The sequence below is a fragment of the Lemur catta genome, chromosome 14 (assembly GCF_020740605.2).
Source record: "Lemur catta isolate mLemCat1 chromosome 14, mLemCat1.pri, whole genome shotgun sequence".
Taxonomy (NCBI): domain Eukaryota; kingdom Metazoa; phylum Chordata; class Mammalia; order Primates; family Lemuridae; genus Lemur; species Lemur catta.
Genome location: NC_059141.1, coordinates 16,143,042 through 16,159,793, shown reverse-complemented (window position 1 = coordinate 16,159,793; position 16,752 = coordinate 16,143,042). Strand labels below are relative to the sequence as shown.

At 32.4% G+C, this 16,752-nt stretch overlaps 1 protein-coding gene across 6 annotated transcripts in view; it reads left to right on the top strand.

The window, feature by feature from the left end:
- The window catches only part of SHOC2 (SHOC2 leucine rich repeat scaffold protein), a 69,180-nt gene that overhangs the window by 2,209 nt on the left and 50,219 nt on the right, over positions 1 to 16,752 (top strand). The window contains exon 2 of one of the 6 annotated variants that reach the window (XM_045568798.1): positions 12,478 to 12,535. The exons of 4 other annotated variants lie outside the window; for them this stretch is intronic. The gene's annotated coding sequence lies outside the window, so the exon portion shown is untranslated. Of the gene's footprint in view, positions 1 to 7,852; positions 7,921 to 12,477; positions 12,536 to 16,752 lie in introns of those variants that run through there. One more of the 6 variants, XM_045568800.1, reaches the window with a different exon arrangement.

The following is a 16,752-nucleotide window of genomic DNA, read 5'->3' as shown; positions in this document are numbered from 1 at the left end:
GGCTTGTGTAACCAAGTGTTTTTGAATATAAATTGTAGCATCAATATTAAAAGTAGTTTTAAAGACCACAGTTTATTAGTGTACTAATCTCTACCCTCACTCCTGCGTGCTGTGCCCTTGCCCCTTTAACTGTTTGTTACTATGTATTTGAAGAGCCTTAGCTATTGTACACAATTTGTAACATTCAGTAAACTATTTATAGTTTGAATTTATCAAATGCTGATGTTTTTCTATGTGACAGTGACAAGAATTTTTAGAAATAAAGTATGTAAATGATCATTCTCCACATATGGAACTTAAGATGGAATATGATAAACCTTTTGTCCTTATTTGGCCATAAAATACACTAAAATTTTATATAATTATGAATATGCATTTGAAAAATAGATTGCAGACAAAACCAAAGGCTTTGTCTAAGGTTTGTAACTTTCAGATGGCTTAAATGTCATATAAAGCTAACATATAAAATACTATATTCTTGAAATTTTGGTTTCAAGTTATTTTTATGGCCTGTCTCTAAGGGCACTACATTTTCCCAAGATGCTCGCTCACTTTTTGAGGAAACAGCTACATTTATTTCAAGTTGGTATTTGTTTTCTGATCTCTCATTATTAATGTAATTTTCAAGTTTTTAAATTTTTCTCTTGTTATAAACTGTTATGGATTAAAGAGTAATGTTAAGATACACATTAATAGCTTGCAGCTGGATTATTTTTTAGGTTTTTAACTACTGAATACTACCATATTCAGAAAGTTGATCAGAGCTGGGGTTTTTTTGGTAATTGTTGCAAGTGTCATACATGAACTTATGAACTACAAGCCAGTCAGAAAGTTGATACATTTCATGTTTAAATAGGAACACAAAAATTATAAATTCCTTTGTTAAACTTGCTGGAATTATGCTTTTAAAATATTACTGTTTTGTCACTTGGGACAGGGCAGAATGACTTTTTCCCCCCACCTTAGAGAGACATAAACTGGAATTTTATATGGAATACTCCCAAAGATGTCTTCTGGATAGCCGCTGGTATATTTTTACCTTGGCTTACCCATGTGCATTGTGGGAGAACGGTGAATAAAATTAGAATTCTTTATTATACAGGTAGTTAAGTTACAATCATATTTGTTTTGAAAATATGCTAGATTATCAATATTGTATAATTTAATATTTCTAGAAGACTTGTATTCTTTAAACAATTTAAATATTCAATTTTTAGTAAGAAGATATTTAAATATGAAAATAATCTGGTTTTGACTAAAAATATACTCTAAACTATGTGTAGATATGAGGGTGTATATTTTTGAAGACTGAAGATTAAATGAATATCTTTAGAATTCAGTTTACTGTGTCATTCATGTATCCTTCATGTATGAAAAAGCATAAAATTTATGCTTAAAACAAGACAAAACCCAAAACAATAAAAAAAAAGTTAACTGTCATATCCTTCATTGAGTTCTGAGGTTTATAACTTGGACTTGGAAGAATTCTTGAATTTGTTTATTAAATACAAATTAAAAGGGAATCTAGATATAAAATGACATTTCCTAATAAGGATGGTAGAGAATTGGTAAATTTTCTTACTAGGTGAATTAGATAGAAATTGTCTGTAATTTAACAGTAGAGTGATAACATTTTAAGTACTCTTCTGTGATGCTTGAGAAATGAATACTGCAAATATTAAGCTGGTTATATTTTTGCTTATTGGTAGACTTATATTTCATGCATTATAAGTTATACGTTAGACATAATTTAAGGCTAAATCTTTCATAGACTAAATTATGGACACATAGCATCTGCTATCCTTGTATTCCCTGTTTTAACTGCTTAGTCTGTCTTCTAAATTGTTTCATTTACTTGTTACACTGCATCAAAGTTGTGCCCTGTAGATTTTTTTTGAAATATTTTCTCTGTTGATATAGTAGTTAAATTTTTATTTTTCTACCTTCCTGTCCAAACTGACTTTTAAATTCTGAAAAATTTCTAAATTACAAGTGACCTGTGGTATGCTTGAACTTGATATAGAGTGTTCTGAAAAGTGCTTGTTAAGCAGTACAGGTTGAAAGGAACATGCATAAGTCTGAGAAACTATTTTACATTCTAAAATATGTAGTTTTATTATTTTAAGATAAACTAATGTTCATTATGATTTTGTTTGGTGTTTACCCCTGGTTCCTAACTTTTTAATACAGCATCTTTAATTCAGCAAAGCAAAGTTCAAACACATAAAAGCATACTCTCTGATTACCAAGGACTCTTAAGCTTTTGAGATGTTGGTAACATATGTGCTTCTTGAGAAAGTATACAGTTCCCATTATCAACATTTAAAAGAAAACTAATTAGATTTCACACTACATATCTCATTCCAACTTCTCCAAAGATCAGAACTGATTGCAAAAAGTAGTACATGCTGTAAAAGGTAAAGATTCTTTCATGGGAAAGAATGAACATATTGTTTGTAGCTAAACCATTACAGTAGACCTTAAAAGGGGGTATAATATTGGTCCCTATGTGAAATAAACCTGAAAGACGTTTATAAATTATTTGGGCATGTCTATCTTCTCTTTGTAACACTGTGAAGACTTCCAATGTTGAAATACTTTGCCCTCAATTACTATTTAAAAATCATACAATTTTCATTTAAGTAATTTCATGGCTGCCAAAGGTAAATCTTTTTTTCTTTTAGTTTTTCTAATGTCTTGGAGGTAAAGTGGAAATGCCCTGTTGTGACACACAATTTCTAGTACTTGGACTTAATTTTATTAGTTAAATTTGGTTTTTCTCAGTCTCTAGTTTAGTGTTGTATAATACTTCTTCCTGCTTTCAAGACTTTCTCAATCTTGCAAGAAGTCTTTAACTTTTCAATTTTGTTCTATAAATATTTCTTAACTAGCTACAGTTTCATATTCACTAATATCAGAAAACTTCTACTGAATGGCGTCTGTGTTCCAAGCTCTGAGGATACAATGATAAATATGCTATGTTTCCTACTTTCAATAAGTTTAGAGTTTGTTACATGAACTGGACAATTCAATAGTTCATTGTTAAACGATGTGACAAGTGCTTTAATAGGAGTATACACTGACACACTTAGATGAGTTAAGACTTAGACTGGCAATGCTTACTGGAGCATAGGACCTGAACTAACTCTTGAGGAATAAGTAGGCTAGGTGGAAAGTAGAAAAAGCACAAAGTTTAGATATGGTAAGATCCATTTGGAGAATTTCAGGGGAATAACAGTTTGGATTCCTATAATAATATTAGGTCATACAGTAGACTTTCATTAAAGCTTATATTTTTAGAGATTATTTCTTGTGTTGTTAATTTAATTTGGGCCTTGAACTGTGGACCTTTATTAATATTGAGGGGATGCTCCAAATTATTATTTAAAACTTTTACCTTAGTGTATTTTTCATTAATATTTTAATTAGATGTAAGGAGAATACATCAGCCTAATGTGGGGCATAATTCCCAGGCTTAGAACTTGGATAATGATAATATGTTTCAAAATCATATTTAAATATCTTTTTCACAGCATTTATGCATCATGTTAAGAGTAACATATATGAACTTTCTTAGAACTCATGGGAAGTTTTTATTATATAATCATTTAAAATTTACTCTTCTGAGTATGTATATATATATTTTTTCTCACTGGACAGTGCCACTCTTCTTTAGGTAAGTCAGACTGTATTATCAGTAATTGCCAGCAGTTATATCCTTGAAGGTTTTGTATGGTTTTATGATTTAAAAGTTTTCTGAACATGAGGATTGAATAATTTTTTCAAACAGTATGATTGAGTAATTTCTTCAAGGGTATAGTGAGGCCAATTTTGATCCCAAACTCCATTTTCCCCAAAGTGCCATAGTTTTCCTTTTTAAAACATTCTTTTATATTGCATCTTTTTGTTTTACTCCTTCTTGTAGTTATTTTCTTTATAGAAATTTAAGAAATTTCTTTTTATAATTTTCATACTTTGGAAATTACTTTAAAGATGTTATAACACTTCATTTATCTCAGAGTTATTTATTAGGAAACTGAAACTTTCTGGTGTTATCTGCATGGATACTACCCCATGCACCCTTTACCTGGCTGAACTCTTATCACCCTTCAGGCCTCCATTTTATATCCCATCCTTTGGGAGACCTTCTTTGATCTCTAGTTTGGTTCTCTTGTTTTAAGTTCCCTTAGCACCTGTACTTCCTCTTTTTTATAACACTCATCACTTTTGTGATATGTTTGATGTCTGTCTCTTTTGCTAAACTGTAAGCCTCAAGATGAATATTGAGTATGTCTGTCTTATTTACTACTATTTCTCCAGTATATAATTAGACTTTGTAGGATCCAAGTAGAAAATTAGTTTTAAATTGATAGTCTAGAGCCCCAAAGCAAACTGAATAGGCCAGTAAAAAGGGCAAAGAGATGTCATAATATTCTGTCCTTAGAGCCCCTCCAGCCTTAATTCAGACATTTTTATTGTCACATAATGTACATTTTTAAAAAGTTTGGTAACCATGTATAAAAAGTACTGGAATTACTCCTAAGAGAATTGAAAATAAGAGCAGGGGGAAAGACGCTTAAAAAGCAGTTGCAAGACATTTTTTAAAAATAGCAGTTTACAGCAACTTAATGTGATAAACATACATAGAATCTTTCAAGACTCCTTTTGTTTCATACCTAAATAGTATGGCAATAATGATGATCTGGGATCATGGAGAAGAGGTTAATTGATGGTAGTAAATTTTGTTAAAGATAACACAAGACTGTTTTTCAGAGAAAAATCTCATCCAAAATAAAACAATTTAAGCTTTTCTCATTGGAAAGCTTTGCTTAATGAGGTGGAACATAGTAGGTACCAGTATTTATTGAACAAAAATAAATTGTACAAGTAGGTACCAGTATTTATTGAACAAAAATAAAGTGTATAAATAATTATTTGAAAGTACTGAATCAGTGCAGTATAATATTACTACCTTATAATTTGCAGAGGTAAATTTTATATTAATACTTGCCATGTGTTTCTTTGTTTACTTAGCTATGACATAGGTAAAATTGAGTAACTGAACATGTTTTTCTTGATCAGTTTGAGTGAAAACAACATGTTGCAATGATGTGACAAAATGACAAAAGTATTTCTGCAACTTTTATTCTGTTAAAGAGAATAAGCTTTATTCTCTTGGCATTTCATGGTCACCTGGACTGGGAAAATTAGATTGGAGGTCATAATTACTTATTTGCTAAAAGTATGTGGTGTCTAACAGATTTGGTGACCCGAAATAGATTATATTTAATTTAGTTTTGGTTTGCATATATCTGGGATATATAATTCAGAATTTCACTGGAGAGCTTTAGTTCTGATTCAGATGAATTACATTTTATTTTAATATTGTGATCTCTTGATTTCTATAACTATATAAGGATAGATAGAAGAGCTAGTTTATTTTGTTGCTAAAACAAATATTGGTTTATCTACCATGTGTTAATTACAGTTACTAATATAAACTCATAGAAATGGGATGCTTATACACTAGGCAGCTTAAAATAGTAAAGTTTTATGATTTAATCTTGAAGACATTTCTGTGCTTTGGATGTAGTGATTTGAAATTCTTAATACTAGAAATATGGCCTAGTTTCAGAACACCCACTAAGCAACTGTGGGAACTCAGCATGCTAAATGGCTGGTAGTGCTGCAGTATTTTTTAAATTTTTCCCACCTCGTGTTATATAATAGGTTATAGTAGTACACATAGAACATGAGTATTTGGGACAAGAACAAAGCATATTGAAGCCCCCAAAATATGTAAGATTGTGTTAGGCTTTGTGTTGGGCACTAAGCGCCTAAAGACGATCAGATATATAATGATGGTTAGTGAATGTTTGATGTAAATCAGGTGGTAATGTTTTAGGTTGCAAATAAAGCGTGAAAAGCAAGAATTATTTGGGGGCTTGAGAAAAATAACTTTTTAAAAAATGTCACTATTTAAAAAATACAGCTTAAACTTTTGTTAAGGAAAGTTTGAGAACTCTGATATAAACATTCCCATGATGCTTGTGGACAATTTTAAAATTGTACTTAATAATTTTAGTGAAAATAATTTTTATTTAAACTTTTCCTCCACAGTGTTATACAACCCAAACATTGTAGTGTTGTTTCAGCCAATGAGAACCAGGTACTGAAATTAATTAGAAACTAACTATAGAGAATGAATTCCACTAGTTTATTTTTATGTTCAGGAAAGTATGGTTGTGAAGGATTTTGATAAAACAGATTTTTACAAATTTATTTGGTTAATTAAAAAAGGGACCCAGTGGAGCCTGCACTAATTGCACACAGATAGTAGAGTTAAATGTTTCAGTTAAAAGAGTTTATGTTGTGAAAAAAGGAGTTAATAAATTTGCTTTAAAAGTCAGCTGTATAACTCATGTAGAGTTAGCTCTGTGAGTAATGCCTTAATGCATGACTAATTATCTGCATACAAAAATATAAAAAACTTATCTGGCCTTTTCTCAACTGGAACTCAATTATCCCTGACATTTACATGATAGTTGATACAACAATAATGATCCTGTGGTAAGATCTTGAGGATTTTTGTTTTATCAGATAAAGTTGAAATTAAGTTTAATATAATTGAAGTTTTGCTATATTCAAATTCTCTAAAAATTGGTAATCCATAATTAGTAGATTCATGTGGTAAAAATAAAAATTGTTCATTAGCACATCTTATTCCTATGACCACTATCCAGCTTTTATAATTATGCAAATTGATAATATTTGAGTTACTTCCAAGAGCAACTAAAAATCACTTGTCAAATAATGTTTTTTCTTGCTGGCATGATTTAAATAATACATCACTTGCCACCTGCAAATTACTAAGTGATTTGCATATTTGTGACATGGAATTTTTTATATCAAAGCTTCTGTAACGTATGTAGGAATCATATTTTGGAATTTTTTTTAGTCTGCTTGGACTACTATAACAAAATACCATAGACTGTGTGGCTTAAACAACAGTAGTATATTTCTCATAGTTCTGGAGGCTAGAAAGTCCAAAATCAAGGTGCCAGCTGATTCTGTTCTTGGTGAGGGTGCTCTTGCAGATGGCTGCCTTTTTGCTATATCCTCAGTTGGTCTCCTATTATGTTATGAAATTCTATTTTAAAAAATCAACTGTCAGGATAGTAGATAAATAAAATAATTAGTTGAGCATAGAGATCTTTCTCTAAAGTCTCAAAAATGGACTGTATAAATGTGAGAAAGGCCATTTGTTTTATATCAGTGGCAACTTAATACTGATAATTGAATGTAGATACCTGCCTTGAGACCACACACTCCTCTAATCTTGCTATTTATAGTACATTTATTTTTGTTTATACTTTTTCTGACAGTTTCTGATAGTTTATAGAGTGAGTAATGGAAAGGATTTGTAATCAGATAGACTTAATGAAGGAATGTGTGCATTTATATATACAAAAATGAATTAGTTACATTTAATTAACTTATTTTTTTAGCTTAAAAATACTAAAAGTCTTTTTTTAGTTGAAAATACTTTATTGAATATTGTAGTCATCTTAGTATATATAACCATTACATTTTCTCTCTTTTGCTTTACACTGATAATTAGGTAACCAACTTTTTTTATCGCCAGTTGGCATGGGAAATGAAGATTAAGTATATCTTGGGAAGACTTAAGTTGTGTATGACATGTTTAGAGTTCCTTGGCAAGAAAGGCAGTTTAAGCAAATATTCACAATTTTTTTTTTTCTGGACGTGTTTTTGTGGCATAAAAACTTTTCAAATAATGTTTGGTCAAGATATTTGATGTTTTATATGTCAGTTATTTTGAGACATTTAAATTCCCTCTATTCTACCCTGCCTTTTACTTTGAGACTTTGCTGTAGAATTTTGCAATTTTTGGATATGGTGAGTTGAATTGTTGTACAAGAGAGCTGTAAGGGTTTATATTGTGGGTTGGGGGAACAGGAATTTTCAGTTTTTTGCCCCAGACTCTTATTTTCCTGGAATCTAAAGTATGTATAGAGTCTTTGCATTCTCATAAGAAATAATGAAGATTTCCTGGAAAACTCCCATTTATTTGTTACTGTGTAAAATAAATCTATCCTGTTTCTCTCCATGTCTGTCCGAAGTAGTTCATCTTACTTCCTTACCAAGGAGGAAAAAAGTTGAATGAATGAATTTAAAGGTGCTATGGATTGTGGACTCTTGACATAATTCTAACTAATGTGGAGTAATGTAAATTTTTTTTTTTCCATGGACAGTTATTCCTTTAGCCTCTATGAAAACTATTCCTACCACAGCTTCACTCGTGCTGCTTAAAGATGTGTTTCACCTTTTCACTCTAAATAATAACATTCCTTTGAGCTATTAATTTTGGGTACTTTCTTGGTCTTTGGACTAATCTTTTGGTCTTCCAGTTTTGAAGGTTCCTTTTTAAACTCTAAAGCTATTTGGAAGCTGTTTTTGTCCTTTAAGTTGTTTAAAAGCATAAGATGCCTTTCAGACTTTATAAACACGGGAAATTACAATTGCATTTTGCCATTTTAAGGTATTCATATCAAAATTTGAGTGATCAGAGTTAATTTATATTAAGTAGAATATAGAGAAACTCCATGCATGAGATAAGGCTTTACCTTTGTTTATTGTTCAGCTACCTTCATTCAACAAATGTTTATTGAGACTTATTGTGTGTTTAATAACAGGTTCACTTTTATGTTGTAGAGCTCTTTATAAAGTAAAAATTGCTTCTTTATATAAGGAGCATGCTATCTAGTACAGTAGATAAACCCAAGTGAACACTTATTTATCATTTGTTCAATAAATGTAACTGCTATGTGTGCTGAGTATTGTTCTGAGTACTAGGATACAACTGCAAAAAAGAAGTCTCCATTTTCCCATTACCTTTAAATGAAGGAATCATACAACTAACCTGGCAAGTATACTACAGCATGATAAATGTTGTGATGCGGGAAGTTTTAAGTGGGAACACAGAGGTGGTGATATGCAGAAAGGCTTTTAAATAATTAGGAAGGGCTCCCCAGACCTCTAAGCTGAGATCTGAAGAATAAGTAGGAGTTAGCTCAGTGAAGAACTATAAATCTATGTTTCTGGCAGAAGAAAATAGCTTGTACAAAGTCCTGGACACAAGAGTTTGTAAAAGAAGTGCATGTGACCAGAGTGCAAGGTGGGAAATATAAGTGTGATGGCAAAAGTAAGCAGGGGCCAGATCTTGAAAGGTCTGGTGATCACTGTTAAGAATTGAGGGTTTTATCCTGAGGGTTCCCTCCAAGCATTTTAATTGGATAGGAACCTGATTATATTTGAATGTTTGAAAGATCGCTCTAATTACAGTGTGGTGATTAGGATAAGGATAGGAGGTGAGGGTGAATATGGTGAGACCAGGGAGAAAGCTATTAAAAGAGAGAATTTGGTTGGCCCTGTAACAGGGTAGTGGCAATGAGAACAAGAAGTTGATGGAGTTGAGAAATTTTGGGAGAAGAATTGATAGGATTTGATGATTGTTCAGATGTGAAAATTGAAGGGGAGAGAGAAGGAATCAGGATAACTCTTGGATTCCTGGCCCTTTCACCTTTTTTGGTTGATTCCTGCTTATATATTATTATTTTAAGAAGGCTTTCTTGATTCCCCTAACTTTAAAGGCTGGTTTAAGTGCCTTCCCTTTGTGCTTCAGCAGCACTTACAACACTTTTTTTCCTTTTACTAACTTCTCTGCAAGCTCACAGGCAAGGGTTGTGCTTTAAATGTTGACTGAATGAAAGTAAACTTTTTATATTTATAAAAATTTAAATATTTATAATTGGAGAAAATTGGTTTTCTAAACTGCTAATATTCAAAAACTTGTTTTCCAACTTTAAAGTGAATCTGATCACTCCATGTACTTTCTTAGACTACTTGTAAAAACAGTTTATATTGTAATTGTGACTTGAAGTACTAGATAATGTTAAAATGGGCGATTATAGACTAAATTAAATGAACTTTGCATATTATATTGACCCCCTTTTATATTATGCATTCAGCTTTTCTTCATAAATGTTCTAATTGGCTTTATCCTTTGTCAGTTTAACCAGCCGGGCGCGGTGACTCACGCCTGTAATCCTACCACGCTGGGAGGCCGAGGCGGGCGGATCATTTGAGCTCAGGAGTTCGAGACCGGCCTGAGCAAGAGCGAGACCCCGCCTCTACTAAAAATAGAAAGAAATTATATGGACAGCTAAAAATATATATATAAAAATTAGCCGGGCATGGTGGTGCATGCCTGTAGTCCCAGCTACTCGGGAGGCTGAGGCAGGAGGATTGCTTGAGCCCAGGAGTTTGAGGTTGCTGTGAGCTACGCTGACGCCACGGCACTCATCTAGCCTGGGCAACAGAGTGAGACTCTGTCTCAAAAACAAAACAAAACAAAACAAAACGTCAGTGTAACCAAACAGATTATCAGTGTTTTGCATTTTTTGTTTCAAAATGAAAATAAATTTTTTCCTTTCTAATTATGAAAGGAGTGATTGCTTGTTACATACGTCTAAAAGATATACCTATAGAGATAAAGGAAAGTGAAAATCACCCATAGTTGAAGGATAATGTTGCTAACATTCTTCTAGACTTTTAAAATTTTATGTGTATTTATGAATGATATATTTAAGTTAAAAGAAAAACTATCAACAGAGGAAATATGTACAACATATGTTTAAGACAAGGCATTATTAATAATGTCATTCATACAAAAAAATAGTGATAAGCAGTATGTAATAAAATAAATCAATAGAAATAGGGTCCTAAACTTTGGTGCCTTCAGGCGACCAGGCAGGTAACATAAATGAATGAACACAGTAGGGGAAATGTATGAGGTGGTTGAATTGGAGCACTCTCTGAAGGGACAGCTTTTTCTTCAATGCCGGTTGATTTTTATCTTTTAAGTTGTTAAAGAAATAAGAAATTGAGAAATATGGAGCGACGTACTGTCATGTGTGCCTGTAGTCCCAGTTATTTGGGAGGCTGGGCATGAGCATTGCTCGAGTTGGAGACTGTAGGGCGCATGATCGTGCCTGTGAATGGCCAGTCTGGGCAATGTGGTGAGACTCTGTCTCTTAAAAAAAAAAAAAAGTAAAGAAAGAAATATGGACCTAGTGATGTCCAAATCTTTTGACTTTTTTTTTTATAAGAAGTTTGGATTTTTATGTGAAGCTCCAAATTACTAAATTTTGACAAATTAATAAAAATTGAAACCATAGTATATGTTAAGCATAATGTAGCTATGGGCTATATTTTGTCAGAATACCACAACTAGTGGAGGAATGGAAAGATTTGTTCACTCTTACTAATAATTATGTAGATTAAAATAATATATCATTTTTCATGTATCAGACTGATGAAAATGATTAATCATTTGCAAGGTTGGGAGAGTATATTTGATGCAGGCTCTTTGAAAGAAGGCAGTTTGAACAACATAAAACTGTAAAATGCATATTAATTTGACTTAAAAGTTCTGCTTTCAGGAATCTGCTTTACAGAAATATTAGTTCTTGTGGGTGAAGATTTATACTCAATGAAGCATTATTTATCCTGGCCAGAAAAATTTTTTTTTTAATGTAAATGAAAAGAGGGAAATAGAAAGAACCTAAATATCAGTTGATGTAGGAATGATTAAATTATGATGTAGCCATATCACAAATCATAGTCATAACAATGAAAAATGATGATGAATATCAGTATTCCTGTGTGGAAACAGTCTAGAATTTACTATTTATCATTTGTATGCAACCATTTATATACATGAATTTATATATGAATGCTATCATTTTTAATGTCTGTGTGATATTCAATTGTATGGCACCATAGTTTAGTCTATTGATGTATGTGTAGGTTATTTTCAGTGTTTTGCTATTTTTGTGCACATTGTGGTAAACAGTCCTTTACATATGTCTTTGTAGTGTTGTCTCCTAAGATATGTTTCTTTTATATTTTATATGGTGACACATTAAATATCTGAACTCTCATAGGTAGTTTGGGTACATACATTTGTTTCTGAGAGTTTACTATTTGTATGACCCTTGAATTGAACAAATGTGCCTTAGGCATGGTAGTCAGAGAACTAACCAGAAAAGTGGCACTGTGTTGAGTCATCCTAGATTTCTTAAGGTTTTTAAAGGTCATTTAGGTAGTAGTTTTTTGTCTAGTCCATACATGCTTATAGTACAAAATTCAAGAGATACAGAAGGATAAAGTAAATCCCTTTGCCACTTTGAAACCTCTTCTGTGTAGTTTCTCTTCTGGGGAAACCACTTCCGGTTTATGTATTCTTCTAGAGATATTTTGTATATATTTACATATATGTGTATAATTTTTTTCATAAATGGTACCATACTGTGCTGTTCTATAGCTCAGTTTTTTCACTTAAGTGTAATAATATCTATCACTTATTAACACTTAGTGCTTTGTCTGTTCTAGGCCCTGTTCTAATAAACATTTTGGTATTTGATTATTATCTTCATCACAACCCTGAGAAGTAGGTAATATTATTCCCTTACTACAGAGGAGGAAACTGAGGCACAGAAACTTTAAGTAACATACTAGTAAATTGTGGAACTGGAAATTGAACTCCACCATCCAACAAGTCCTTACTGTTAGCCAGTATATATTAGCTATTAGCTATACTATTGTATTGTTCCTACCAGTGTATAGTTGCTGCCCCATTCTTTTTAATAACTACATAGTATTTATTCCTCTGATAAACAATAATTTAACTAGGTCCTTGTTGGTGAACATTTAGGTGTTTCCATATGTTGCTGTTATAAATAATACTACTGTGAATATCCCTGTGCCTATATAATGCCTGTGTCATTTTAAACATGTAGAGTCTTTGTATTTCATTTTCATCCTTTCAAATTTGGGAAGTAGGGGAGTCTTATATAGTTACATTTTGTTTTGAGATCTAATCTGAGACTTTAATGAGAGTATTTAGGTCATCTATATTTATTTTAGCATTATGGTTATTTCCTCATTTTTTATACCTAATGGATTAAGAGATAAATTGAAGTACATATAACAATTTAAGTCTACTTAAAGGTGTAAGGCAGTGCAGTGTAAAGATGTAAGCATACCTTATTCCATTTACTCTCTCAATTTCTGTTATATAACAGCATTGTCAGGGATTGTAATATTTACACTATATTCTATAGCTATAACTATATCTTTTTTTATAGTCTTAGATCAGTAGGACAAATGGATTCAATGCTCAAACTTGCCCTTTTGTCATAGTTTTTTAAATCTTTTGGATGGCTAAACTTTATCATCTGTATTTTCTTCAAGAGTAGTTCATAGGAACAACATTCCTTGCATTTTTGCACATTCAATAATATTTAACTGTTGCTTTTGTACTGAACTATAGGCTGGGAATAAATTCTTGAGTACTCTATAGGTGTTGCTCTACTAATTTTTAGCAGATTCCCTCGTCCTCATTTTTAGTTAGCAATATTTTTGCCTAGATTTTCAATGGATTCTCTTTTTAAATTATTGAAGTACAGTAATTTTACTACTATAGTATTTATTTTGACTAGTTTGCATCAGCTTTTCTTAGGAAAAGGTATGCTATTTCAAACTGTATGATTTCTTGTCCAATTCTGGCTGTCCTGTGTCTCAGTGATGCCAGATGAGTTCTGTGAAAGCTTCAAATGTTCTAAACAAGGGATTGTTAGGTTTGCCCTTCTGACCATGTCGTGGTGTTTTAGAGAACTGAGCTGTGATAGTTTTGAGATTTGAAGCTGCAAGCCATTTCTCTGGTTTGAGATATTCCAGCACCTCTCTTTACCTTCACTGCATTTGGCAACCTTTCTCATCTAGTGTGGTTAGGGATGTTTCCTAGTTTGTTGATGATATAGTTCATGTTTCTGTTTCTCATTCTCCTAATTGTTCTGTAGTTTTTTTTTTAAGAGGAAAAGGGAGGTCATATCATCTTGCTTCTACCATTTTCAAACCAGAAATCCAAAGAACTGTAGGGTCAGTTTTGTCAGAATTAAGATTATTTTACTACAAGGAATAAAATACATGCTAATAAAATGTGTTTATGAAAGCCAAAAATAATTCACTTACAGAGGCTCCTTTAGATCAATTTATTTTAAATTAAAAATCACAATTTAACATTTGAGTTTGATTATTGATTTTGTATTTAGGAAGCCCTGTGCATTAGAAAGAATTAAGAATCAGACTAATGCCTCTAGTTAGACATGAGTTTTAGAGTGCTCATTTTTTTTTTTTTTTTTTTAATGCAAAGGCTCAGGGTTATTGTTGAAGTGGAAGTTGAGGGAGAAGGTCAAGTACTAGGAAAATAAATTCTAGATGAGAGGCAGTTCTCTCTAGTTGCTTTAGATGTTGATTCCTTTCTCAACTGAATTTGAAAATTGAACTTCCATGTACTAGATTCTGCCACTAGAATATTTTTAAGCCCTTTTACATAATGAATGTTAGTTCTGGAATAATCTGTTACTCTGAATGATATCTTGTTTTTCAAGGGAAATGTCAATTTATTCTTCTCACTTAATGGCCCTTTATGTTGAAAGAAATATTCATGAGAAATCTTGGTAGCTGGTGGGTAAGCCTTATTTTATTCTCTGATTTTAACATACTCTTATATTCATTTGACCCAGTTCCATTTTACCTATCCTTTGTCCCTTAGCAAGATCAAGATGGCAGCTGAGACGAGCTCAGTGTTTTTTCCACCCCATTTCATTTATGTGATTGACTATGTTACTTTCTTACTCCCAAATATAAAAGCATATCTAACAGCCTCACAGAAAATTTTAATGCTTGGTAGATTATTAGAGCTTTCAGTTTTAAGTCATTGTCACTCCAGTTATTGATCACTCCAATGTTCTTAAAATGTCAATTAAATTTTCAATGATTTTGTAAAATTCTCAGTGTTCTGATTTGTCTGATAACAGTGACCTATGTTTACTACTAAATAATTGTTCTTTGAGCACTTGAAACATTTTGGATATTAATATTCTTCAGAAAAGGTTTTGTGATCCAAATAAATTTGGAAAATCTTGCACATAATATAATGTGCTTTGTGAAGAATATGAAGAGCACTATTATTATATTTTTTAGTTCTAAAATTTTCAGGCATCTTTATTATTTCTTTGCTGAGACTTTCTACTTATCCATTTGTTTCAAAAGTGTGCATAATTGTTTGTTGGAGCTCTGGTTTTGTTTTTTTTGTTTGTTTGTTTGTTTGTTTTGAGAACTGCTTTAAAATCCTTACCAGGTAATTCCAACATCTTTGTCATTTCAGTGTTGGTGTCTGTTGATTGTCTTTTCTCATTAGAGTTGGCATTTTCTTAGTTCTTAGTATGATGAGTAATTTTGGATTGTATCATGGACATTTTGGGACTCTTATGAAACTCTGATTTCTATTTAAATATTCTATTTTAGCAGACAGTCAACCTGTTTGGCTCAGAACACATGTCCTGACCCATTTTTGTGTAGTCTTTCTTTCCAGTTTAGCTTTCAAAACCTTTTCAGTGGTATTCTGGTCTGCCCTGCTTGTGTGTTACTCCAAGGCCAATCTGAGACATGGGTTGTATTCCATGCTATAGTTCAGTTCTCAAAGCATTTGTTGATTTGATTCTGGTTGCTTTCATGCATAAGCTACTAGGGGTTGTGCCTCAGAATACATAGATAGAAAGAATTGTTTTCTCCAGCTCCTTTCTCCCCCCCTTCCCTTTAGTTGGGAGGAGGTAGTATGCCACTTTTTTGCTAACATTTGCTTAGTACAGGGCAGGGGATGATTCACAGTGCTTATGTGAAGGGAGATGTGTGCTGCTTCTTTTCAAGTCGCTTCAAAGCTGGAATGGTTGGCAGGGTTTTACACCACAGTCTTTGTGGCCTCAGTGGCAATGGAAGGTGGAGGGGAATGACTTCTTTTGTAGTGTTCAAGTAGAGTAAGGAGGGTATAATTAAAAGGGTGCCATCCTGCAGTGCCAGGCTCTTCACAGTTCTTTGACTAGAGAGACTTTTTTTGGAGCTTGTATTTGTTGGTGCTTACTGGTGTTTTTTGGTTGTGGACTTCTCTACTGCCCAAGCTGGGATGTATAGGAGATAAAAACAAAACCAAAACCAAAAACAAACAGAAAAACCCCAGGGAACTCAGTACCAGGTCATTTTTTGAATGTTAAGGTCCCTAGACAGTATACCTTCTTTTCTCTGCTTTTCAGATCTTCTGCTAGTTGCTTTATGATTTTTTTCCATTGTTTTAGGTTGTAATTAGTGGGAAGAACAGAGTATAATGGGCTTACTCCATCTTGTCTAGACCCAGAAGTCCTCTCCATTTTAATTTACAATGTAATATTCTAAAGCTTTCACATCTACATTTAAGTGAAGACCAAAGAATATATTTAGTGTATGTGGCCTATTGATGTGTTTTTTAAAGTAAATAGTTATTATTGCATGTGATGATTATCATTATGGTCTTCTACCAAGAATAGATTTTAATAGTCTAGTTCTTCCTCCCTTCCATCTTCCCTCTAGTTTGGAAAGAGCTAAATGTAATGTGAGTATCTTACAAGAGCAAGGAAAAAAGTATTTTTACTTCTTGTGTCCAGTTTTCATAAAAATACAGTTCCTGAAAGGAATGATTTAAAACCTGACACAGTGACTTAGGATGGGAGTTGACAAACTATGGTCTGATTTTGGTCAAATCCAGTTTTAGGCCTGTTTTGGTAAATAAAG